Source organism: Phyllobates terribilis, unplaced genomic scaffold (assembly GCF_046119375.1).
Source record: "Phyllobates terribilis strain yellow unplaced genomic scaffold, ASM4611937v1 Scaffold_4__5_contigs__length_816908805, whole genome shotgun sequence".
Lineage (NCBI taxonomy): Eukaryota > Metazoa > Chordata > Amphibia > Anura > Dendrobatidae > Phyllobates > Phyllobates terribilis.
In genome coordinates, this window is record NW_027362764.1 from 112,300,509 (window position 1) to 112,318,568 (window position 18,060).

General features: G+C 44.2%; 1 protein-coding gene across 3 annotated transcripts in view; it reads right to left on the reverse strand.

The window, feature by feature from the left end:
* DNAJB6 (DnaJ heat shock protein family (Hsp40) member B6) overlaps positions 1 to 11,385 on the reverse strand; it is a 115,464-nt gene extending 104,079 nt beyond the window's left edge. The window contains exon 1 of one of the 3 annotated variants that reach the window (XM_073677687.1): positions 11,119 to 11,385. The gene's annotated coding sequence lies outside the window, so the exon portion shown is untranslated. The remainder of the gene's footprint in view (positions 1 to 11,118) is intronic. The other 2 variants (XM_073677686.1, XM_073677685.1) reach the window with 2 other exon arrangements.
* Between the last annotated feature and the right edge of the window lie 6,675 nt (positions 11,386 to 18,060).

Genomic DNA, 18,060 nt, shown 5'->3' on the forward strand with positions numbered 1-18,060 from the left:
AGGATTCCAGCTCAGGCAGCCTTCCAGCAAGATAGCTGGCGATGATGGTACAGTGATGGGACAGACTAATCACGGCTGCCATGTCAACTATTTCAGCAATGATATACATTAATCACTGCTCTAATAGCCTCACGTGTGCCCGAGATAAGACTGAAGCGGTGCACACAACTATGTAGGAAACGAATCACCGGACAGCGAGGGAAATGTTGACACTGGCCAGCAGCACACACTGCTCTACTGCTCTGGTGTGGATTGCTAAAAATAATGCCAATGGCAACACTATTTTAAAGCAAGCTATAAAATCAGTTCTTACCAGTGATAAGAGCCATCTGCTTGTCCCTTACCGTGCACTGCGCCAACATGCATGCAGAGAATACTGGGAAACAGCTGACTGCGGCCTGCGACCGCATGGGTGCAAGTGACAGATCCCGTCATGTTACCCATACACAACATACAGTGCTCTAGGAGTCAAAGCCACCTCCTAATCAGATCTGTATGTATCTTCATCACACACACGATGCGTATGGGAACTCCCCCTGATATTTGTCGTTGGGGAAGCAGGGTCGGACATGTTGAACTAAAAAAACAGCCAATTCTTTGCTCTCTCGGAGATGAACAGCCACTAAGTTATGACTGACAGCAACTTACTACACCCTCTATACTGAAAACATTCACACGACTCCTTCTCACACATGAACGCTTGGCTTGGATGAGAGTTCAGGTCTCCTCTATGGGGAGAAAAGAGTAAGGCGACAGACTCATCTGGCTTCAAAACAAAAAAAAATAAAAAATCAGGTGATTAAAGTCAGATGCCTGTTCCTCATCTCTCATGACACGTCACTGGAGAGTCAACAGGCCTCCAAAACACACAGATAGCTGGACAATCCAAGCAAAAATTGTGGCCATTCTGTTGTATGGCTGGAGGTTTAAGTCCAATATTGGCCGAACCTGCTTACAACGACAGTGTTTGGCTGATGGCAATTTAATGTGTATGGGATAACCAGACACTTGATAGCTGAGAGAAATAAGGACTCAACATGTCTGATTTCAGACCGCCTAGCCTTTTGTTCGCCCAGATAAAAGCCACCGCCAGACGTGTCTAGTTGATCTTCTCTCATGAAGCACAAAGGATCGTTCGGCCAACAAGCATATAATGTGAGAAGCAGGCTTTAGGCAAGACGTTCACCACAATAAACACACAAATAATGATTAGTATGCAGGGTCATCACTTGCATAACCTTTTGGTCTGCAGAAACATTAGAAAATTTCTCTATCCATTGACTTAGAAGTTTGTTCACAATAAAATAAAAATGTTATAAAGGTTACAAACCCCACGGTAAGACGAGGATGTAGGTGCCATTTAATGAAAACCTATTGCAAAAAAATATAATATATAATCTCTCTGGTACCAGATTTTCCAGAGCCTTGGCTTTCTCCAGACAGTTCCATAGACAATGAATGGAGTAGAGGTCAAGTTTAAAGACAGGGCTGAAGAGCCGGGGTCCAGAGTTATCCTCCACCCCATATAAAAAGAAAATAAACTACCTATAGCAGCTGTTCTCCTTAGATTTTCTTGAATGTTGCCTTTTATTTTACAAACAAATCTAATTAGCAAAAATAATCACCTGAAATCTTCAAAAATCATTTTCTACGAATCAGAGATGCTTTGACTCCAAGGGAAAATAGTTCTGTGATATGGCATTATACTGAGGCACATGGAGTACAAGGCCAGGAGACACTGGGCAGACCTATGCACATGGCTCTGCTATCTGCATCAGGCTTAAAGCCTAGCTGTGACCTAAATACAGGGACAATTTCAGTCATCTATTAGCAGAAACAAAATATATCTATTATGTAGCTTAGCTAACAAAAGTGATCTGACTCCAAAGGCTCTTTTGAGACCATTTGTTTTCATTAGGTTCATATACTGGGAAAGCCAAAGACACATGCATTTAACAGAAGCCGAAGCCATGGACCTGCCTAGGATAGTCCGTTAAAAGGGCTGTCTGGTCTAAAACTTAGGTCAGGTATGAGATATGCATACTCCTGGGCAGAACTCATCTAGTGCAGGGTTCCCCAACTCCAGTCCTCAAGGCCCACCAACAGGTCATGTTTTCAGGATTTCCTTAGTATGGCCCAGGTGATAATTACAGTACCTGCACAGGCAATAATCCCATCACCTGTGCAATACTAAGGAAATCCTGAAAACATGACCTGTTGGTGGGCCTTGAGGATGGGAGTAGGGGAAACACTGGTATAGTGGGCACGGCCTCACTCTATACAAGCCAGGCTCTGGTTCAGGCAGCATGAATAAGATGGCAGGTTCCCTTTAATCAGAAGTCTAAATTTACATCAGTCATCCATAGAATTCCAATGTAAAAAAACAAACAATTATATACATACATACATACACATGCAAACATAGAGGCAGCATTCATGAGGTGCAAGGAAAAAATGAAATGTGGAGTTCTGTAAACTACCTACATACTTTTATTCCTTTTTTTGGCTTTTTTCTTGGCCCACCTGGTTCAATTGTATTGAGTAAAGGAACACCACATTTTTTCACTTCATTACATGGTTTAGGTTGATCCATTTCTTCCGATCAGAGTTACAAGTTAGCTGCCCCCATTTTGATGATCCACATTATATACACATTAGCAGAGGCACATGGTTTTCTTCTAATTCCCTTCATGGCCCTTCTCCTGCTGCTGTCCCTAACAGCATTGAACAAGTGGGATGATTACACTGTGCCCTGGGGGCTGGAGTCGCCGGCTGGGAGCATTTGGCGTTCATGTTATTCCTCTATATGGGTGCTTGTGACACATTCTTTGATGGTACCCATCATTACCATTGCTACATATACATTATATAACATATGGCGATTTGTAGATTTCCTATACTCATGCCAAATTAGTATTTACCTTTGTATTTTCATTGTTTGCTCAGTATTTAATTAGCGCAGTTCTTGCAGTTAACACAAATATCAATTTTTAAAGGGAATCTGTCACCCCCCTGGGCGATATCAGGCCTCTTCTATGGCCATACAGGGAATAGAAAAGTAAATCTATACATACCGGTATGGCCCATAGTAGAGGTCTGATTGCAGAGAAAAGCACTTTAATCAATCAATTCTTGTTCCACAGGCTTGGCGTCCGGGGAACACCAAGAAATCCCCGCCTATGTGCTTATTATTCCCCTAAATCTCCGCCTTCTCTGCTTAATTATCATATCCCCCCTCCCCAGCATGTCACAGATCACACCACACCACCTGTGAACTTGACCCAATCCCGTCACACCGTCTTCATCCCGACCCTAACCCACCTTTTCAACCTGTCACTAACCACTGGTGTCTTCCCCTCATGCTTCAAAACATGCCTTGATCACACCCATCCTCAAAAAGCCCTCCCTTGACCCATCCTGTGTCTAGCTATCGTCCCATATCACTTCTCCCCTCAAAACTACTGGAACAGCACGTCCATTTTGAACTGTCCTCCCACCTCTCTTCCAGCTCCCTCTTTGACCACCTCCAATCTGGCTTCCGACTGCACTATTCCACTGAAACTGCCCTGACTGAAGTCACCAACGACCTACTAACTGCCAAATCCAAGAGACACTACTCTGTCCTCCTCCTCCTCCTCCTGGACCTGTCATCTGCCTTTGACAGAGTGGACCATTCCTTCTTACTACAGACTCTCTAATCTCTTAGCATCACAGACTTGACCCTATCTTGGATCTCCTCATACCCAAGAGATCGGACATTGTGTCTCCCACTCACATACCACCTCCTCATCTCGCCCCCTGTCGGTGTCCGACAAGGTTCAATTCTAGGACCCAGGCTCTTCTCCATCTAATCCTTCGGCCTGAGACAGCTCATGGAGTCGAAAGGCTTTTAGTATCACCTCTAAGCTGATGACACACAAATCTACCTCTGTGAACCTGATATCACCTACCTACTAACCAGAATCCCACAATTCCTGTCAGTCATTTCATCCTTCTTCTCTGCTAGATTTCTAAAACTTAAATCACACCTGACAGCAGGATTGTGCTCAGTAAACTACATACACTGTCAGGTAGACGACATTATACCGATTATAAGGATATCTTGGTTGATGAAATCCATCCAGTGGTTCTTGAACAATCTTTACTTTCAGTTTGGAGATAATGGTAAGCTCATGCTTTGGGGAGGAACTGTGGGGGGGGTGCTCTATATGGTGCTCTGCTTACATATTCATGTATATGCTCCTATGCATATAGGAGGCAGGTCACTGATCATTCACTGACCGGCCTCCTATTTTACATAATGCATCTAGTCGTGCGGGGCTAGGTAAAATAGGAGACAGGTCAGTGACCTGTCATAAGAGAATACAGATGAATATGTAAGCAGAGCACCAGATAGAGTGCCCCTCACAGGCCACCCCGGAGCACGAGTATATCATCTCCAAACTGAAAGTAAAGTTTAAACAAAAACTAAAGGGCAGATATCAACCAAGGTATCATTTTAATCAGTGTAATGTCGCCCACATGACACTGCTTGTAGTTTACTGAGCACAATCATGCTGACAGGTGTGCTTTAACATGGATAAAAATGAACTCATCATTCCACCACCTAATTCTCCCACCCCATGTGACCTATCCAAAGTCAATGGCTGCACACTCTCCCGAGTCCCGCAAGCTCGACGCCTCAGGATAACCCTCGACTGTGATCTCTCCTTCAAACCACATATCCAAGCCCTTGCCACTTCCTGCCGACTCCAACTCAACTCTTGCCTACTGTGGAAACCTTCAAAAGGAATCTGAAGACTTACTGACAAGCCTACAACCTAACCCTCTCTCCACCATACCGCTGCAAGACCAGCTCTACCCTCACCCATCCCTTGTAGATTGTGAGATAATAAATAATAATAATTAATAATAATAATGGCACGGCCATGCCACTAGACGGATTTTGCCTGGGAGTATGCATAACGAATACATCACCCCCATTCTCGGCTCAGAAACCGGCAAATCCTCGCAGCACAGAGTGCGTGCACGGGGGGTGGGTGGGAGGTTCATAAGACAGCAGTGACTGCAGACTTATTTTAGACAATACAAGTCCTTTAAGTATGCTTTGGGAGACTTACCAACAGATATGAACAGAAGGAAAACATGCAGCCTGAAAAGAGCTGAAGTCATACAAATGTCTAAAACTGTCCAAGGACAGACCATGATCTCTGGACTGGCCGCTGGTCTCCTGACCCCCACTCAGTCTCCTAGGCATATTTGAGGTTGTTGAGTTCACGTGAGGAGACCCAAGGCTGGTCAAGAAATCACAGTCTGTACAGCGGCTGTTAGAATTCAGCCATAGAGATAGTCCAGAAGAGCGTATCAGATTAAGTGTGTCACAGATCGCACACGGACCCATTATAACCACACTGCCAGTCGACGTGGCTGATTTTACACATGAACAACAAAAAAAAAAAAAAAAACAAGCAGCATGCGCTTTTCTGATTTATTTTCTGGACCAAAGTAATGCATGCAATATATATAAATAACGCTCTGGCACCCATCTGAAATGCAGACGAGCATATAGAGCCACGGGCAGAAGCTGCCGGTCCGCTTGCCAATATTGTAGGATGAACCTGGCCTTAGTCATATACACTGCTCAAAAAAATAAAGGGAACACTCGAATAACACATCCTAGATCTGAATGAATTAAATATTCTCATTGAATACTTTGTTCTGTACAAAGTTGAATGTGCTGACAACAAAATCACACAAAAAGAATCAATGGAAATCAAATTTATTAACCAATGGAGGCCTGGATTTGGAGTCACCCCCAAAATTAAAGTGGAAAAACACACTACAGGCTGATCCAACTTTGATGTAATGTCCTTAAAACAAGTCAAAATGAGGCTCAGTATTGTGTGTGGCCTCCACGTGCCTGTATGACCTCCCTACAACACCTGGGCATGCTCCTGATGAGGTTGCGGATGGTCTCCTGTGGGATCTCCTTCCAGACCTGGACTGAAGCATCCGCCAACTCCTGGACAGTCTGGTGTGTTGGTGGATGGTGCGAGACATGATGTCCCAGATGTGCTCGGATTCAGGTCTGGGGAACGGGCGGGCCAGTCCATAGGTTCAATGGCTTCATCTTGCAGGAACTGCTGACACACTCCAGCCACATGAGGTCTGGCATTGTCCTGCATTAGGAGGAATCCAGGGCCAACCGCACCAGCATATGGTCTCACAAGGGGTCTGAGGATCTCATCTCGTTACCTAATGGCAGTCAGGCTACCTCTGGCGAGCACATGGAGGGCTGTGCGACCCTCCAAAGAAATGTCATCCCACGCCATTACTGACCCACTGCCAAACCGGTCATGCTGAAGGATGTTGCAGGCAGCAGATCGCTCTCCACGGCGTCTCCAGACTCTGTCACGTCTGTCACATGTGCTCAGTGTGAACCTGCTTTCATCTGTGAAGAGCACAGGGAGCCAGTGGCAACTTTGCCAATCCTGGTGTTCTGTGGCAAATGCCAAGCGTCCTGCACGGTGTTGGGCTGTGAGCACAACCCCATCTGTGGACGTCGGGCCCTCATACCACCCTTATGGAGGAGTCGGTTTCTAACCGCTTGTGCAGACACATGCACATTTGTGGCCTGCTGGAGGTCATTGTGCAGGGCTCTGGCAGTGCTCCTCCTGTTCCTCCTTGCACAAAGGCGGAGGTCGTGGTCCTGCTGCTGGGTTGTTGCCCTCCTACGGCCCCCTTCACGTCTCCTGGTGTACTGGCCCGTCTCCTGGTAGCACCTCCAGCCTCTGGACACTACGCTGACAGACACTGCAAACCTTCTTGCCACAGCTCGCATTGATGTGCCATCCTGGATGAGCTGCACTACCTGAGCAACTTCTGAGGGTTGTATAGTCCGTCTCATGCTACCACGAGTGTGAAAGCACAACCAACATTCAAAAGTGACCAAAACATCAGCCAGAAAGCATTGGTACTGAGATGTGGTCTGTGGTCCCCACCTGCAGAACCACTCCTTTATTGAGGGTGTCTTGATAATTGCCAATAATTTCCATCTATTGTCTATTCCATTTGCACAACAGCATGTGAAATTGATGGTCAATCAGTGTTGCTTCCCAAGTGGACAGTTTGATTTCACAGAAGTTTGATTTACTTGGAGTTATATTCTGTTGTTTAAGTGTTCCCTTTATTTTTTTGAGCAGTGTATATTCCATATAGAACCCTCAGTGGTCATTGATAGGCTGCAGTAACACTCAGCGTGGCCAAGCATGCAAGTATTCTCAGTATGAAGATGGCAGAAAGCTGCTGTCAAACACTTCTGACAGACTCATCTACCTGTAAACAAAAGGACTGGCCAGAATTGCCAGATCCTTATCTTCTCCAACATGGTATGATGGGAAATGTTGGAAGGCCAACATACGCATTATATGGTCGCCAGGTTCAAGAGACAAAAATCGAACATGTAGGGTCAACCTCAAGTATAACTAAACTTGTATAAAAAAAATTGTGGCTCTTCTGATACCCTGTTAATCATGAGTAGGGGAGAGGTTTTAAGACCCCCACTGACTATCGAAACTATGGGGCATAAGCGGTATAAAGTAACACTAAAAAAAGGTACATACACCTTCGATATATGGCAGCTGAAAGTTCTCTATTCTGACTCCTTCATACACAAACCGTTGACTTTACTGGGTGTTCATGTGATTTCAATAAGGAGAAAGGAGTGTAATGCTGCCAGAAACCAGAGAAAACAGAAGACTTTACAATACAAACTGCACATACTGATCAATCAGCCGAGACAGGAGGCTGCCCTACACTTGATAAATTGAGGCTTCAGCCTGCCTCAATAAAGGTAGTAATAATGTCCTAATATTAACGTTTAGGCACAACATAAATCTTTAAAACCCGATACATGTGGTTTAATGTTATGAGAACACGCGCTACAAAAAAAAAAAACACATGATCCACCCACCATATTCCTACAAAGAAATCTATTATATAATAAAACCCAGTGTGATGAAAAAGAAGGGGAAAAAAAAAAAAGACCCCCCCCCCCCCCCCAACACTAATTAAATAGAACTGAACGAATTATGTGTTACAAATTGCACCAAAGACTTTTTACATAGGTGCATAAAATTTTGGGGGAGGAATTTCAAAAAGTGACAGCTTTGAAGTATCTGGTAAGGGCAGGCCAGAAGATTTCTTATGAGTGGTGCCATATTAATTATATCATTTTGAAAAAAAAAAAAAACGCAGCAATTCCAGTCAGCTTCACTACTATAAAAGACGACCACAGGTCAAAAGCTGGCGAGTTTTGTTTTTCATTCTGCTGCTGCCCTTTAAATTCTGTTTTTGGTCTATGAATCTGCCATACAATTCCAAACATATGGGCCTTTATATTGTTAATTTTAATGGTCTTTACAAAGAGGGCAATTATGCAGAGGTGTCTATATGGTGGATATAAAAAACAGCTGCACTGCAGACTCAAAAGTGACCACTTATGACTAGGTGGTCAGAGTTTTTTTTTTTTTTTAACCAATGTTTCAATTATCAGTCAGGTTTTAAAATTTTTCCTAGAAGCAGCACAGTTTTTACAGCAGCAGTTCTTCATTGACCGCTAATTGGCTGAGGTGGCCACCGGACCTCCATGTTTGCACGAGAAAGCCAGGAAACTGGTGGGCAGCACTGGCAAAGATCTAGTAGGTTTTTGTGGGGTTTTTTTTGGCTTTTGTCGCCCCCCCCCCCCCTCCCTCTTTCTTAAAATTCTACCATCTCTAAAATAAATACATTTCTTAGTATTTAGTGCACCCAGCGTGCATATTTTTATGGTCTTACCAAGTAGGCATCACTCGCAAGATTTTATGGGGGAGTGTCTTTAAGCTGCAATATAATTACCATGTGAGCACTGCCCACTTGACAAAATAATTAGGAACCAATTCAACATAGCATTCACGCCAGAATTCTGGCGTAAAAGTTTTGGAGGGGGTGGGGAAAAAGTTATGCCAGATTTTTAACACTTAGAAGTTTCACACTAGTTTCCTCCAGGTCAGACAGAATGGGGAGAGCTGGGGGGTAGAGCGGGGGAGGGGGTGCGGCCTCTAATTCATGATGAGCTGTGGTGCATTGTAAGACAGAAATCTCACTCTAGTCCATCAGACGCTAAATATTCATACAGAGGTGAGCACCTCTTCAAGAATCAGGAGCGTCCGACTAAAGCTTACCTCCTCACCGAGACTGGAGTGATTAATCAGGCCCTTGTTGATTGGGCGCACTAAAATATAGAGGCCATATATATAGAACCATATGGCAGATTTAAAAAAAAATAAAATAGAATACTACGGGGGAGCAGTAGGACTGAAAGAAGAAACTGCCCCAATTTTGACCTGATGACAGGTCCTCAAAATAATTGCAAAGTGCAAACAAATGCAAAGGGTGCTTTCACATGGCGTTTAGGTACCAGTTTAGTGGCTCCATTGGGGTTATGTCTGAACCCCTGCAAAACGGGATTCAGACGTATGCGCCAATGAAGTCATAGACTATAATGGTGCCGGCAGAGCGAATGTGCGCTCTGCTGTGCATTATTTTACTGGAGGTGGACACCCAGACGTGGTAGACTCAGACATCAGAAAAGGGTGCCTAAACGCAGTGGGAAAGCACCAAAAGGTTCTAAATTCCCAGGATAAGAAGAATTCATGAGTTTTTAATGAGGCAGATTTTCTTGACCAAATTAGCTCATTTAGATTACTTGCATTTTTTGTGTTTTTATTTTTTTTTTTATTTCCACCTACAGTTTTTGCCTCTTTTCCAAATTAAAAAAAAAAAGTGTATTTTTAACTACCTTGTTTTGGAAATATTCTTCAGCTTTTATAAAACTTTATTACTAAAAGTCACGAGCAGATCACATGCATTTCCCTCATATCATTTAGGTCTATGAGAAAAATCTGAAAACAAAGCGCATATTTATCACAAGAGATTGACACGTTGCAGATTTCAAAAATTTGTCAGATAAATCTCAATTAACCCAGATTTTTAGGTTAGAGTCTCCATAAGGCAGAAAAGCAAATACATAACTAAAGAGAAAAAGGATGTGCCAGGAACAATGTGCAACAATGTTTCTAGTAAAAACATTAATTTTGACTTAATAAAATTAATGTTTTTAGTAAAAACATAGTTGCACGTAGTTCCCGGCACATCCTTTTTCGCTTCGTTTAGAGATTTCAGGTCAGTTTTCACAGGGAGGAAAAAAAAAAACAACAAAACAAGTGCACATAAGACATCGCTAAATCCTTTGCACTTTTGTTAATGAAAACATGCAGCGGAAAAAACGAACCAAATCCTCATGGTGGGAATTTATCTCAATAATCACATGACACGCGAGAGGTCACATGACCACCGCCATACAGCAGAAGAATAGGTGGGTAAGATGTCGCTGCGAAAAATTTGCCAAAAAAAACACAAGACTCTGTTCCCCTCCTCGCCCAGGTGTACACGTCCCGCATTGATGTAAGAGGGAAATTGAAATTTGCAGACCCCAATTGTGAGTGCAGCAGCCCCCCTCCCCCACAGGGCATTGTCAGGCCAGGGCGGTCACATGGGACTGCACCTTAAAGGGGCTGTCATTACAGAGTCACAGAGCACTGCAGACATGTCACCTTAGACAGGACAATCCCTTTATTGCTGGAGGCCGAGTACAAAGAATGGTCGCCATGAAGGAGGAGAATATGGGGGGGTAATATGGGCGTTCTGCAAACATATGCACAAGCCCCCACACGATTAGGTGCAGACCCCGCATGGCGGCAGGACAGGGGGTCTCGACGCCCACACACCGGGGCACATCGGCCTCAGCAATCACCGGGTTACACAGGACGAGGGATGAGGCCCCGGCGCCGGATACCGGATGACAATAGCCACCCGCACGCTGGGACTTGTAGTACCACACCGACTAAAAACAGCCCAGACACAGGCTGTGTAATCCCCAGGGCAGCCGTGACATGCGCAGACCCGGGGCAGGACGCGGAGCTCTGTGCACACTGCCGGCATTGTCCTTCCCCCTCCCCCCTCTGCCAGCCGCCATGTCTCCGGTGCTGCCCTCCCCCACACCCCCGGAGCACGTCTCACCTCCGCCTATGCCAATCACCTCAGCCTCGTCTCGCCGCCGGTGTCCGCTGCCTCAGACGTAGTTAACAGCTCTTTGTCGGAAGTGTGCGTTACTAACGCGAGTTTTGCCAGAACGTCACTTCCGGTCCCACTGTTGCCCCCGGTGACGGGAGTGGAAATCTCTGGAATGCCTCGGAGCTGGTGCTGCTGCGGCGGCGGGGGTCGTGGTGTTCTGACCTAGGGGATGCTTAGATATGTTCTGTGTCGTATAGTGCGCGATAATGTGGGAATATGGCGCCTGTCGGGATATGACCTTGGCATGTAGAAAAGAGACAACCAATCAGATCAAGGCTTTCATGGCTTACTCTGCTCCTGAAATGTTAACTGCAGTCTGATTGGTTGCTGCGGGCAACTGCGGTTCTGGCAGTGCTGGGCTATGACTGGGAGCCGCAGACCTCTGTCTCTGCAGGGGCCCACAGAGACGTAACAGGGCCCCTGCGCAAGAACACTGTGGGCGCTGTGCTGACCAATAGTTATGTCTATGACAGGAATGCTTCCTGGTTTGGAGGTGGAATTGGGTTCCCTTTCCCTCTCGGGTCCTAATGATATGTTCGCTCCTATGACTATACATATAGCAGGGGGTCCCAATTCTGGACCTCCATCTCATCATAGCAGGGAGGTCCCAATTCAGGACCCCCATCTCTGTGTCAGAAGGGCGTAAGCCATATTGCGCTCCAACCCATTTGGAAACTAAATGGACTCCATTATAGGGTTTTGCTCCTTTTTTAACAGCACTTGTGACATCCGTGCGATCCTAATCTTTGCACCCCTGTGCTTCTACTAAGGCTCCTTTCACATCTACTCACAAGCTCCATCGCAAACATTCTCACATTTGACAGACAATATGATGCTATTCTTTACCACAGAATGACGGGTGCCTCAGCGGGACCCTCACAGACCCCATTATAGAGGCCACATTATTGCTGTGTTATGCGGGCCCCCTGACACTGTCGGGGGGATACAAGGATCTAGCTTGACCGTTTTCTGACTTTTTGACCTTTTATTCTTGGCGACATAATCCGGATCAGGCAGCTGCTCTGTCGTAGAGAACACAGGGTTTTAAAGAGGTTGTCCACTACTTTTACATTGATGGTCCATCCATCATCAATGTCTGATCAATACTTCCGGCTGCCGACACCAATATCAACTGATTGATGGAGGTGCCAGATGTCAGAACCTGGCCGATCAGACATGGATGACCTATCCTAAGGATGGGCCATCAATGTAAAAGTAGTGGACAAACTCTTTAATGTTTAAGGCTATGTTCACACATCATGGTTTTTCAGCATATTTTGCTGCAGATTCTTATGTAAATTCTCAGCTGCGTTTTGCAGTACCAGCAAAGTCTATGAGAATCCAGAATTCTTTGTTCACACATCTTGTTTTTTTATTTGCTGCATATTTTGTGCCTTGGTTGGGTTTTTGGAAAATCGAGCATGTCACTTCTTTCAGCGTTTTTTCACCCATAGGAAGTAATGGGTGGTGAAAAAAAACGCAGCAAAAAACGCACCTGCGTTTTTTCAGCGTTTTTGATGGCAAAATAGAATGGAGTTCTTTTTTCTCACAGAACTTTATGTACATGCATAAATAGAGACAGAAGGACAGTGAAAAAAAACACTTCAAAAACACAACAAAACCTGCCTTTTTGACGCAGCTGGTTTCCTGCCAGAGAAAAATTTGCATCAGATTTCTAACGTAAAAAAAACACAACATGTGTGAAAATAGCCTAAAAGGAACAGAAGGGTCCGTAGTCAATCACATCAGGCTGACTGAACACTCCAGAATTTTGGCTTCATGCACTCTGAAACTTACATGCCTTGCTCCACATTTATTATTTTTTAAAAGCGCCTTTCGATAGCATCAGCATGGGCACAGAGCCTATTGGGAATAAAGCGGAGAATGGGTGCCCGTGTACCGAAATTGCACCACAATTTAGAATACTTTTGTGGAGCAAAGGGTGCTCATCATTTACTTTGGTCTGCATACTTAAATGGGCCTTTTAACAACCGCCAATCAGTAAAAGTTTACCGACCTGTTGTCGTATTGTGCTGCCGGTTGGTTTGTGTAAACCAAGTTTAAGTTAACAAAGAGATGTAAACTTGGATTTGAAGGTGGAAAGGGGCACCAAATTTGTCAAACAGCATCAGCCACTTTGAGCAATTTGGCGTATATATAAACAAGCTTTCCTAAGTATGGAGGAGTCGGGAGACCAGAACTGTTGGCTAGAACCATCATTCAGCCACTGAGTATCTCTTTTGTATGGGGCCCTATGTCAGTTGGAGTCCATTATGCATCGGATCCAGCACTACAGCACAGTTTCGGTTATGCATGGAAAGTGGCGCCGTTGAAAAGAAAGCCTAACAGTGCCCCTATATAAACAGTACCATCATTGTATTCTTCTCTTCTTCACTTCCTCATTGATCCAGGCGCTGTGCAGCAGCGAGGACTCCGTGCTCCCTGCCAGACTGGGATTACATCTCAGGGATGAGCTGAAATTTTCTCTTTATTCATATTCTTCTCACACAGTATCGGAATTTAAACACGGCCCCACTTGGGACTCCTTAAGTTTAGCATATTGCTCCTCCAGTGGCTTGCAGTTGTTTCTGGATCCCATCTGGAAGAGCTTTCCTCCACTTTCTATTACTATAAGGCTGGGGCTACATAGTGACGTGTCACGCAAACAAACACATCTGTGCAACTTGCTGTTGCACGTCTATTTTAGAGCTGTAAAAAAATGCCAAATTGCAGAAAAGTCGCACACAAGTTGCACTCACATTTGATTTGTATTGAAATCTATGGCAAGTGAGTTGCGTGCAACTTGTAACAGAGAATCCAACACATTTGCAAATGTGTTGCAGGAGGTCGCTGGTCGCAATGTGACACCAGAGGAGATCATTAGATACAATGTCACAATGTGACACTGCGATTTGAGTGTTAAGCGACATGTAGGTCCCGCCTTAGGCTGGCTGCCCACTATGCGTTTTTTAAGCATTTCCGCAGCGGCAGTTCCGCCGCGGAAACGCTTAAGAGATGCTTGGTAGAAGGTCTGTAATGTTCCCCATTGATAATCCGCATGTGCTGTGTACATGCTGTGGAAATTTCCGCTGCGGATTATCGTTGCTGAAAAATCCACAGCACTACCATTAATTTTGCGGAATCGTGGCGTTTTAGCTGCCATTGACTTGCATTGGTCCGCATAACATCCGCATGACTACACGTGCACATGCGGATATTATGCGGTTCAATGCGCGGATGGTACCCGGGTCTGGAGAAGAGGAGACGCTCCTCCAGACCCAGGTACCATAGTACCTGTAGTTAAAAAAGAATTAAAATAAACATATACTCACCTTCTGATAGCCCACTGTCTGCTCCTGGTGGTGCTGCTGGCTCTTCGGCTGCTCACGGTGGTAAAAGGACCTTCCATGACGTCATTTAGTCATGCGACAGGTCACGAGACCGCTGACGTCAGCGGTCGCATGACCTGTCACATGACTAAATGACGTCATGGAAGGTCCTTTTACACCACCGCGAGCCGATAGAGAGGGAGACCAGGGGCCATCGGAAGGTGAGTATAATGTTTTTTTTTTTTTTTTTTTCACCATTTTTATTTTATTTTTTTTACTATTGATGCTGCATTTGCAGCATCGTAACTTGGTTACACTATATAAATCCATGCCGGTTGCATGGATTTATATAGTGTGACCAAGTTGTCAAGCACTTGCGTTTTTTTCTGCCAGGGAGATGCAGAAACGCTCCGCAGCATTTCTGTATCGTGGGCACTTAGCCTTATGCTTCCCCGTTCTCTTAAAATGACTAATGTTCTGGAATCAGTATGGTCGTTTGTGCTAACTGCATAGAACAGATGTGATATTACACGTACTTGCTTTAAAGCGCACCTGTCAGCAGGATTGTGCTCAGTAAACTACATACACTGTCAGGTGGGCGACATTACATTGATTAAAATGATACCTTGGTTGATGAAATCCGTCCTGTGGTTGTTGTGTAATCTTTACCTTCAGTTTGGAGATAATGATATGCTCGTGCTTCGGGGCGGCCTGTGGGGGGCGCTCTATCTGGTGCTCTGATTACTTATTCATCTGTATGCTCTTATAACAGCTCACTGTGCCTTCACTGACCTGCCTCTTATTTTACCTAGCCCCGCACTACTAGATGCATTATGTAAAATAGGAGTCTGGTCAGTGAAGACACAGGGAGCCGTCATAAGAGCATACAGATGAATATGCAAGCAGAGCACCAGATAGAGTGCCCCCCCACAGGCCGCCCTGAAGCGCGAGCATATCATTATCTCCAAACTGAAAGTTAAGAATTACACGCGTTAAAATACAGAAAGTAATATACATGCATTAGAAATGAAACTTGCATGCCTTGCTTATGTGTTTTAAAAGCATTTTTCAACATGCCCAACAAAAGTGCAGGACCAAATGGGAAGAAGGTGGAGAATGCGTGCTCATGTACCAAAATTGCACCACAATTTAGCATACTTTAGTAAAGCAAAGTAAGACAGTTAATAGATGATGTAAACTTAGAGCACAAGGAATAAAGGTGCACCAGATTTCTTCAAACACCATCAGCCCCTTTGATAAATTTGGCCTAATTAAACAATGCTTAAAGGGGTTGTCCGGTCCAAATCGATCAGTCTGCAGTCACTCTGTGTGACTGCAGACTTATGAATCCCCCCCAGCGCAGCCACTGTGCGCTGCGGGGATTTGCCGGTTTCAGGGCCAGGATTGGAGGGTATGTATGAGTTGTACATACTCCTGGCTGCTTCCATACATTTGTATAGAGCAAGGCCGCAAGTATACTGTGTGCATAATTATTATGCAATTTGTATTTTTGATGATTAATTTTATTATTGAATAACTAGAGAGCAGTGATCAATCCAAAAGGTTAATAAACCTGAATATTTCAGAAAGTAAAAGCGAGTTTTTGTCTTTCTTAGGCCGGGGTCACACGGACATCGATTCTCTCATGCAAGAGACTGTGGCCTATTATGCTAATGTCACTCAGATCAAACTCTGTCAGAGTTTGATGCGAGGCTCATTTTTGTGTGATCCAATTCTCGCATGAAAGAATCGGAGCACAAGTGAAGAGAAGACGGAGAAAATACGCCCTATCAGCCTTGTAAATGCTGCAATTGTGCTTTTGGAACAGAGAAAGAAGTACATTAGAGCTGAAGGAGAATAATACAGCAGAAAGGCACCCTGACCCTGCGTGTAGTCAGCGTGCATCATTGTCATAGCAGAAGAAAGAAAACTGACAATGACAGCACTTTTCCAGTTGCAGATTCCAAGGAAGAAGGAGAAGTGACCGAGTGAGATCGAAACCAGAGAGAAGTCAGAAAGTCTCCCCATTCACATTTAGTGCTGAATAAGATATCTTCTCTTTGTGTAGCTGTGGAAAACAACCACTTTTAAATGGAACCAAGCCACTTTTACATAGAAACATGGCGGGGGCACTACACTGAAAGATTTTACCCTGGTGATGGAAAGCCTAGCTACAGCTTAACATGTGGCAGAGAGGATATACTGCATGTTCCTTGGGTGAATGTACAGAAAGACAAGCGAGCAAGACAAGACAGAGGTAGCAGGAAAACCCAACTGCATTCGGAAAGCACCTGGTGTACCGACAACACAACTAACATAAATGTCAGACTGTGTTGTTCCAGTTAAATGTTCAAATTCTATTATGACACAGCAGATAAATATTAGAATCTGATATTAGAGTCAGCACATGGCCCTGAGAGAAGACACTTCCAGGACTGGTAACTGTTTGAGAATGTTGCCTAGATCATAGGGAGTCTCGTCGTCATTTTGTGGAGGTTGTTTACAGTCCCTTTTTAAAGAAGTTCCTTTAGTTATCACTCAGAGACTTTCATATTTGTTCATTTGCTGCCATTACTCGGAGGCTATGTTTCGTGAAGTCACCTACTGCAAATTTACTATTTGAACCAATTTTGCGACTATTAGTAAATGAAGAGGGAGTTATACCCGTGTGTTTAAAATGGCCTGTCATGGATTCACATTGTAGCCATGTATTGGTAAGCATGGCCTTTTTTTGGCTATGTATTTGGAATCAATATCCTTTTCAGTGAATTGCGTTTACATTATGCCAGTCCCCACAATAGCCTGCCAAATAGCAAACATCAGGATTTTAATTCTAGAACATCGCCTCCTCCTTGTAAGACTAAAAAAAAGACTATTATCTTGATAAAACAAGCACCTAGGTACTCATAACAGAAAGTAACATAGCGCCAACTGTTGCATCCAAATCATTTTATGGTAATAGGCATATACATATTATTAGCTGATAAAAGCAGTTTACACATAAAAATTGGCTTAAATTTATCAACACTGGGAGAAGATAAATGGTGAAATGTCAAAATATTTGAACAACGTAACTTAGGTCCAAGGAGAGAGGCCTGTCACTGAAGAAGAAAAACTGGAAACGAACCGCAAATAGGTTCTTATCTGGGTAACAATGTTAAAGGATATGCACGATTGCGCTCAACTGCATGGAGTGTGTGCACACAACCACTGATAGGGCTTAAGGTTGCCTCAGACCTACTAGAGGATAAGCGGATAAATAGGAAAAACAAATGGGTTACTCTGCTGCCGTGGAAAAAAAGATGATAGATGCCAAATCCAATTTTAAGCGGTTTATTCCTCAACGCATTTCAAAGTATACAACTTCTTTAACCACAATGTGGTTTGTCCTGATGAAGAAGTTGTATACTTCGAAACGCGTTGACAAATAAACAGCTTAAAATTGGATTTGGCATCTCTCATCTTCCTTTCCACGACAGCACAGAGTAACCCATTTGTTTTTTCCATTTATCCTGTCACTGAAGATGGGTCTTTTCCGTCCATCGGCTGCATCACCAAC